This window comes from Protopterus annectens, chromosome 7.part0 (genome assembly GCF_019279795.1).
Source record: "Protopterus annectens isolate FY-2018-M chromosome 7.part0, PAN1.0, whole genome shotgun sequence".
Classification (NCBI taxonomy): domain Eukaryota; kingdom Metazoa; phylum Chordata; order Ceratodontiformes; family Protopteridae; genus Protopterus; species Protopterus annectens.
In genome coordinates this window covers 1,216,585,868-1,216,595,815 of record NC_056739.1, presented here as the reverse complement: position 1 = coordinate 1,216,595,815, position 9,948 = coordinate 1,216,585,868, and positions in this window count along the sequence as shown.

Genomic DNA, 9,948 nt, shown 5'->3' with positions numbered 1-9,948 from the left:
GCCCTGTATCCAAACAGGACATTGATGGCCAGGCATTTATAAACTATCTCTGTCCATAAGGGACATGGGTGCCAGGCACAGTGTAACTTTCCTATCTCCCATCCATCGGTCTAGGTTGTTCTTAAACTGGGTAATAGACAGTCTCAGCTTCACATGGATGGGAAGCCTGTTCCATAGGAAGAGCAGTCTCTGTGACACATATTTTTCTCTCTAGCATGTTCTGTTTAAGTCACAGACCTTGTTTTTCTGGTGCTCTTTGACTTACGAATATGTAGGAGATTCATAAGTGTGGGGTTTGCTGATGCCTTGTAAGCCAGGCATAAATCACCCCTCAGCAATCTATAGGAGACTGAGTAGAGAGAAAGGGCTTTAAGGCATTCTGCATAAGGTAGGTGTGTTCTTTTTGTAAGGAATCTCTGAGGTCGCTCAGTTGCTGCTTATGCCTGCTGCATATCCTGGTCAGGTACATACCAAAGGGAGTATTTTACTCTATGATTAGTTTGATAAGGATGGAGTACAGTGGGATAATGACTTCTTTGGACCTAGGTGCCATACCCTTACTTATAAGTTGTACAACATAAAATGATTTCCTCAGTACTGTGGCCACATGGTGGTAGGTTACTGTCTATGTGTGTACCCAGATTCCTGGATTCTAAACGTTAGCTGTTTGATATATTTTATACTGCACCTGTATTAAATAGCTTGCTTTGCTTAGCAAACTGTGTAGCTCATTTTAAATTTCACTTCATATGTGAGAGTACAGTTTATTCACTATTTTATACTCTGACCTACTGAGGTGAACCATGCAAGCTGAGTTGCACTTGATAGAATATGTGACTGCAAAAATCAGTTATTTCTAGAAAATTGATGGTAAAAATAAAAAAGAAAGGGAAAAAAAACAATGAAAAGGCACAGTGAGTTAGGTGATTATGCTTGCAATCTATATTTTGTGGCATTTCAGTGCAAGTTTGACCACTTTGGATTCATTCTTCTTTATAAGGATCACTGATTTATGGTTCTCATAAATGAAATTAAATTTTTTTCAGGTGAAATCTAGGAATTATACTTGTGATTTTTAAGTGGAATTTCTCATTGTCACCCCAATTTTATTCTGATTTCTTTGTGTATGTGTATATATAAACGTATATATATATATATATATATATATATATATATATATATATATATATATATATATATATATGCAAAATGCAATATATTGTAGGTACAGAACACTCAATAAAGCTTGTAAATATGAAAATAAGTTCATGTAGAGAATGAATGCTCTGGCCTAAAATGCCTGTTTATGAATATTGCATGTTTTTCCAATGCTCAACAGAGTGTAAATTTGCATTGTCTGGAATTTTGGTGGGAGAAACTGAAAAACAGGGTCCCTGTTCTTTATAGAAAGAAAGGCGTATTTCAGACTGACACATGTTCCATGATGGTCACTTTCAGATCACAATATGTAGACATGAAATGCACATCCAAAGGGGGTAAAAATGTGACACTGTAAATGTAAAGTTACACTTACATATAATATCCAGATAATACTCCTGCCTATCTGCCTACTCAAACTGCCCCAAAAGTGGTAATGATACCGGTTCCATGTGCATGCGTTAGCAGTTTGAGAGATACTAATGAACATCCCAACACATGACCTCCCCTAAATACACAAACACCTTTAACAGTGAAACATAAACACATTTAGCAGTGAAGAAAGAAAAGTTAAAATGGAACTACAGCAGATCAAAGTTAATTATTTGTTTTACCGTGGTAGCTTTCATTTTAAATACAGAGCCACATTTTGGAGACTCAGTTTAGTTTTCAGTTGTCATCTTCATTTACAAAAGAAAAGGAGCAACATTTTTCATGACTTAGCAGATTTGCAGAGATGATTAAGGCTACAAGCTTCTAAAGAGCTTCATTGTGTAGTCTTAGGTATGAATCCCTCAGTCTTTTGCTGTAGGGTCTATAAGTGTAAGCAAGTCATCTTATCTGATAAACTAATGAATACAATAAGAACTTTGGTAAGGTCTACTTTCAAGGAGTAACCTACTAAAGAAAAGGTCCCTACCTAGTCAGCTAAGCCTTTTGTGGCTTCAGGTATGCAGCAGGCATAATTTCTATTGTGTCCTAGTCTGGGAGCTTGAAGTTGTCTACTACAGTGCAGCCGGTTTTATCAGCCAATGAAGTCTGAGAACTGTCAGCCCCTCCCAATCACCTCTCAGTATAGTTAGTCTCAGAAGGTAATCAGTGGCAAATACTTTATTTAAAATAATGTTCTCTATTATGAGGTAGGGGCAGCTAAAGTCTGTCCTGCTGATGAAATCTTTAGTCTGTGTGAATGTGTTGCATATAATCTATATCTATATTTACATAAATTTATATATATATGACAAACAGAAATAGTTTTCTTATGAAAGTATTTTTTTATTCATTCATTACCCAAATAAGCTAACTGGTCAACATGGACCCTTTTCAACTACAACCAAAACAGTAACAGCAGGGGTTAATACAATATATATATATATATATATATATATATATATATATATATATATATATATGCAAATTTCAGAGTAGCAAATCAATCTGCATGTTTTGGGGAGATTGGGTGGGAGGCATCAGACTACCCAAAGAAAGCTCATGCAGTTACAACCACAACACAGACAGTGGCTGGAGGTTAGGCTTGAACTCTGGACTCTGCAGGTGTGAGGCAAAAAACTTTAAAAACAGCTTACTGTTTTATATACAAGTGAAGTACCAAGAGAGAGAGTAACATTTTATATGTATTCCTTCATTAAATGTGTGCACATAAAAACTGTTCTTTATCGCTTTATTTTAAATAAGCCCATCTAAAGACAAAATCATGCTGTACACACAGCATCCATTTTTCCTGCATCTGTTTCTGTACTGTACATCAAGGTCATAGTGCATTCATAATAAGTGAATTTTGTGGAGTAATGTCAGTGCATCTTTCCTGTCCCCATGTAGTCATGTATTATAACACTGCCTAGACGTCTCAGGAAAGGGGCAGTTCTGTTGGGATGGAAATATGATGAGGAGGGGACTTCATTTCCTGTTCCCAGAACTATGTACTAAAAGCAAACAATAATAACTTGCTGAAGTTGAGATCCTCAGACTTTGCATAAGAGATCCTGAACATTCCAGTTCCCCTTAACTGCAGCTACAAAATGCATGGCAAAGGGTAGGAAAGCAGACAAAGCAGCGCAACTGCAGGGACAATGGTCCTACATCTGTTATATCAGTGGATTCATTATGAAAAAGGGCACCATGTGTTGTATCATATGAAATATACTTTAAAATAAAATGCACCCATAGTCCATTAATGGTGTGCAGCCAGCTGTTATATGTGACAAGTATAAATGTTAGTTGCATATCTCAAGGCTGTGCTACTCTTCAAAGGAAAATAATGCACACTTCTACATTCCCACTCTATGTACCCTTCTAAGTCAATACAAAATGATTATATTCACTTCTTTAAGGAGAAGTTGTCCATTGAGATGAGTCATAAAACACACCAGATTGACTTTGTGACCTTTTATTATATGACAGTCAGGGACAACCAAATAGTGATGCCATAAGTAATTCATATAAACAAATACCATCAAACTATCACCTCAAGACGATTGTCATAAATCCGCCTGTTCCAACTGCCACCTCAGAAAAAAACTGGGTGTGTATTCCTAGCTACCTCGGACCTGGTGGCAAACCTATTTAACTCATAATTCTAAGCCACATACTCCTTGATGTGGCTACCAGTCAAATCTGGGTCCAACCTGAGAACAGCCGAGGCCGCAGAACAAGAATGGGGGAACATAAGGGGGGTGAGGCCATATGGCCACCACCAACCTGGCATACTATGCTATTTTCTGCAAATCAACAGCCTCACAACTAAATTCTGTGCTATGGAAGAAAACAAGTTAAATTTTGCAAAATTTCTGAATAGCAACAACCATATCCAAATTAAACAAATCAAAACCCGTGCTATTCAAATGAACATTATCCAAAAATGATGGTTTTCCAGGTACAAATAAACACTAAGAATTAAAGCTAAAAGTACCCAGGGAAAGACCAAACCAGTAATAGAGTAAAATTTCTCTCTTCCAGCATTTGTAGCTCTTCTATATAAGGGATACTTGAAAATAAATCTACAACATCTATAGTAATAAATATAACCTTTTTCAGTCCTGCATCTGATGAAGTCTATGGAATTTTGATGTAAACACTTTGTAATACTGTGTATGCGTTTATAAGTGTATCATATTTTATTGTGTTCGTGGTTACATTAAATTTTCAGATTTTACTCTAGTGCTGGATTGGTCTTTCCCTGGGTACTTCTTGCTTTAGTTCAAATGAACATTATTCTAAGCATAGAAATTGGGCTCCAGCCTGTCACTATCACTGTGCTCAATCACCTGGAAACCAGTTTGGCTAGCAGCCCGTTTGACTCTGTGGTTGATAAAATGCCTGGCTTTCTCAATGTCACTAGACCTTCTAGCACCCTTCCAGTACAGTCTCGCGATGATGGCAGACCAGAAGGAAACTACCTTCAGATATAACTGCCACAAGTGGTGCATATCAGATAAGATTCTGGCCAAGAGAATCTTCTTAGGGGCTTGACTCAGATCAATTCCCCCGAAGTGAATTATCACAATGTTGGACAAGGCTTCTTAAATAGTAATTTTATGCCAGCTTTCCCAAAATTTAAACCGACTAAGACTAGGGAAACCAAAGGAATTAACTGCCCATTGCTTACTATCAAAAGAACTTGAGTGACCAACTGGTTGAGCCAAGGCTCCTATTGGTGCTCTCTGAATAGAAAAATGGCCCAAGAGCCAAATGACCTCCTTCCCTGCAGCAGAAATAAAAATGAATGCCTGATGTATGACAAATAGGCATCAGAGACTCACCTTCCCATTCTTTGAATGACCTGCACAGAGTGCCCTTCCATGGCCAAGTCCAAGGTATGACCTTTCCAAAAGGTGTGTAAGGAGCAACCTTGTGGGTGAATTCCTTTCCCTGCCAAGCCCTACCTAAGAAATGCATTAATCTCTGATAGGTGAAAAGGCCTGCCTGAGATGAGCATGAAAACTAATCCTGACCTTTTTTCTGAGGAAATAAAATTAAATAGCAAACTGACCCAATGCACATGGCAAGTGACTAGCCCACTGGTCCAGTTGTACCTGCTGTTCTTTACCAACTTGATCAGTCTTGTATTTCTTTAACCAAATCATAACAAACTCCCTGTGGATGACAAGATCCTTCCAACAAAGGTAAAGGAGAGGTTCATTGGCACAGAAAGCACCCACATACAAAGATGTGAACAAAGCAGCTACAGAAACAAATAAGTGAAAATCCCCCATGGTCCTACAACCTTGAATAACAAGGGGAAGGAGTTGTCTCCCAATAGGTTTTCTGGAATCCTGGGAAGGTCCCTGCATGTTCTCAAGGCCCTTAAGCATACTTCCCATAACCCAGTGTCCTGACACAGACTAAAGGCCCAAAAATGCTCCAACCATCCCAAAACTGCAAGGTGTACTTTGAAAGTTTTAGGTGAATCTTCTGCTGTGGACCTGGCTACTAAAAATTGCAGCAACAGCTGTACTTCCCATGGCCTGGAACCAGGGATCAAAAATCTGTAGAATGCCTTAAAAACCTGAAGAGAGATGATGAATAAGCGTTTCTAATTTTGCTGGCCTAAGAATTTGCAAAAAACAATAATGCTAGTCTTCTCCAATTATCTAGACTCCCGCAAGAACTGGGGTACCCTTTGGATCTGAATGCTTGGCCAAGGGGTGAAACCTGACACACTAAAACTGGGAGAAACTGTCAGCTATAGGATTAAGATGACCAGGGACATGAACACACGAAAATGACAAATTAATCTCTAGACTCAGCAAAACTAAAAGCCTTATGACTGAGTGAACCCACCTGGACCTGGAAGAATGTTTTTTGAGAGGGTGAACCACTGCAATATTATCTGAGTGCAAATTGATTCTCTTGCCACATAATCTATCCTTCCATACTAACACTGCCACCCAAATGATAAAATTTTCTAAAAACATAATGTCCATCCTCCTCTTCTTCCCATTGAACTGAAAACCTAAATAAGGCCAATCTTCTTGTCTCACAGGAAGAAGACAAAAAGCAGATTTGATATCCATCTTATAGAGCCAGGTGTCAGCATAGACCACTATGACCTCCGCTGCCTGAACCAAAAAAGAGCAGTGCAATTTTGTCAGTGTGGTGTCAATAAAATCATTGACTGACCCCCTCACTGGGTGAGACAAGTGATGGATCAGCCTAAACACATTCTCCCTTTTCTTGGGAACCAGGATGATAGGGGAGATTTGAAACAAAAACCAAGGAGGGGATGAAAAGGGGTAAATAATCATGCCATCTCATAGCTGTTTCTCTGTCAGCCTAGCAGCAATGTGTTCATGTCCTTTGACTGATGAAAATTTGTTAACTAACTTAGAATCTAACAGGGCTGGGGAGTGAATGGTAAAACCTTTGGAGAAGCCTTTAAGAAGTGTGGCTGCTGCCTTTTGATCCGGGTAATCTAACAGTAGGCAGGATAACCTATCTAGACAAATGGGATAATAAGTTCACTGTGGTACATTCAGGTCCCCTACCAAAGCTCCCTCCCCTGTGTCTACAAAAAGGTTGCTTGGCACAAAAGGAAGTGTTGTGCCCCTTACCTATCTCTCTGTCTGTCTGAGAAGTAGTAAATGTCAACCTGTCCCTAGGCAACAGGCCTTAACACCTAGAAGCAGGATGATCTTTCCCACATCCCAAAGACATGCCAGCCAGATGCATTTGCCACGATTGAGTGCCCAGCAAACTCTTGTGTCTTTTGGATTAACAGCCCCACCATCAATGCCCATAGCCACCTCCTTGTCCATCATGGCACTAAGGCATATATCAGGATGCCTTGACTCCCACCGGAGGGAACTGTCGAGAGCTTTCAGATTCCTGAAGCACTGATCATAATTCAACCAACCAAAACCCCCTTTCACCATGGTGGGCTTCCCTTATGGATGCAAAATAAGCTAATAAAGGCAGTGCTTGGGTGGGAATCTTCTTGATGATCATGCCCATAAATACCACAAAAACAGAGAGTGATTATCTCAGTTCCTGAGTGGTGTTCTGGCTGATGTCTTCTTCCCAATGGCAGCTAAGGCTGCCCTCAAGTCCTTGTCAGAAGTGTTACTGGCATCTAGTATGCATTTAATTCCCTCATTGCCCACTAGATCAAAGATATCTACAAACTCCCCTTTTACAATCTTGTCTTTGACCTTCATGGGAACATGTGTTGTGATATGGGAGCCAGGTGATTTGGAGCATGTAAATCTAAGGGTAGCCATAGGGGACAAGAATTGGGGGATACACTCATCCAGACAAGGTGGGACTTCCCTCTCTGAACCCCCAATATCCTCTGACCCCTTATGCAAGTTGGACAAAGATAACTGCACCACCCAGTCAACATCAGTACCTACTACAACTCCCATATTTAACACTGTAGAGGCAGCAACGTTTCTCTGTAAGGATAAGTCAAACAGCCTAACTCTCCCTTCTTCCAGCAAAGAATTTATCAAGTCATCTTAACAAATATCAGCATATTGACTCCCACCAATAGTATTAAGCCCTTTAGACCCAACAGAGACATTAGCTTGTACTTCTGTTTATATGTCAGATGGGCAGGAAGGGGTGACCCTTTGGCCAGAAGCATCTCTGACCGTCTTTTTCCGAGCTGTCTTAGCTTGAGCTAGTCTCTCAGCTGCACCCTCCTCTGAATTCAGCAAAGGTCTCCTCTTGGAATTCAGGTTCTGCTCAGCCATCCCCACCATTTCTAAATCAATTAGCATGCCTTGCTCTTTCTGCGATAGACACAATCATCTCTCTTTAATGCACTGTACTGTGGCTGAACTTGAAAGACAGAAAGAATTAGCACACGGAACAATACCCAAAAGAAAGGGGGAGGAGGAAAATATGACAAACTAAAAACCACACAAAGGTCCAGTTAATACTAAAGGATTGGATGCTGGGATGCTGCACTTCTGTGAGATTCTACAATGTATAGGCCTCAGGATGTTTCATTGCTCACCTTTGCTTGAAATATGCCACTGTGACTAGTACCAGCTGAGCGGCTGTGGAGGTTCTGGAATGTCATGACATGTTCTGCACAAAACCAAGGTTGTAAACAACTTCAAAATCAAATACTGAGGTAAATATTATATACTACTGGTTATCAAAAATGCCATGCCCAAAACTTAATAACGTTTGACACTAGCATTGCAATGTTATTATAAAATCATTGTACCCAAGATACCATCACACACATAATTATATAATGCTATTTAACCTATGCACAACCCCCACTAGAACATAAAAACAAAATTTGACTGAATTCTCCATACTCAGCCTACAAAATTTACCTCCATAATAAATCAAACTATCATAAAAGTAAGATGCAGCTACTTGTCCAAGCAAACACCCCTTACAACTGATGCATCAACCCAAAGTGCTAAAACAAAACATGATAGGATAAGCCCCCCGTCATTCAGACTCCCACACCCAACATTCCCTATTTAATTAAAACATACTTCAAACTGCAAAGTGCACTAAAAAAAAACACTGAAATAAAGAAGCAAATCATATACAGCAAAATTCTACAGATTCCAACAATCACAGTATCATAAAGTTTTAACTGTGACACCCGTTTTAATATTACAATATGCTGTTACCAGGAATTTATTTATGTAATTAATAAAATTCTTTATACAAGCAGAATGCTCCCTGCCCAACAATGGTACTGTGAGAGTACTGTATGTGTTTATATATATATATATATATATATATATATATATATATTATTTATTCTCTATAAATGTATATTAATAATATTATCATTGGAGGAGTGCAGTCTCGTCAGCTGAGTACCACAGTGGGACACTGGGTTTGGTGGTTGTGGAAAGATCACCTTAAGAAGCTCTGACATCATTTGTGGAAAGACAGCAGTATATATTCAGTTGCACATGATGTTGCTCTGGATGCGGTAGTAAAAATTGTTATTTCTTGTGCAGTACAAAGCACATGTACAGATAGTACAAGTATTTTCAATGCATGCCTGGAAGAGATGGTTGGTTACCTATACCAAGACATAGTCTCCTTCCATGGCATAGTGGGCATATGCACTGTTATAAACTTGGAAAGAATCCCACTGAAAGTAAAATAGCAATGGAGAAATATTTAAGTAGTTTTTTTTTAAACATAAATAATAATATATGTGGAAACAATGAAGTTCATTTAAGTTCACAGTAAGTAAGGAAGTAAATGCCGTGTAAAAATCACATAAAACAAATACACATTTTAGTCACAAGCAGTGTATAAAAATATTCTAACCACTGTAGTATTTTAGAAAGGATTGCAAGTCAAAATCTACTTTATTGTTATGCAAGATATAATATAAACCACAGGCACAGAAGTTTAGATAAATGAGTAAAAAGTTCATTTAATTGATGTACCAAATAACTAAACTCATAAAACTTTCCTAAGCAGACCATAATATTTTTGGATAGTTTACTGTTCTTGCAATGGTTTTAAGCACAATTAATTTTATTTTATAAGTCTTTTAATTGCAAAAGTCCTACTGTACCTTGTCCGTCCTATAAACAAGTTCTAGAGTGGGTGTGGGAGGGGGAGGCAATGACTGTCTCCAGGAGTTAAGAAATGTCAATATTGGCTGTCTTCTTTCTCAAGTCAAAGTCTATTGAAAGGAAAGGAAAGGAAAGGAAGGAAAGGGAAGGGAAGGAAAGGAAAGAAATAAAAGGAAAGGAAGGAAAGGAAAGGAATGAAAGGAAAGGAATGAAAGGAAAGGGGTGGTAAGGGAAGGAAAGGAAGGGAAAGGAAGAGAAGGGA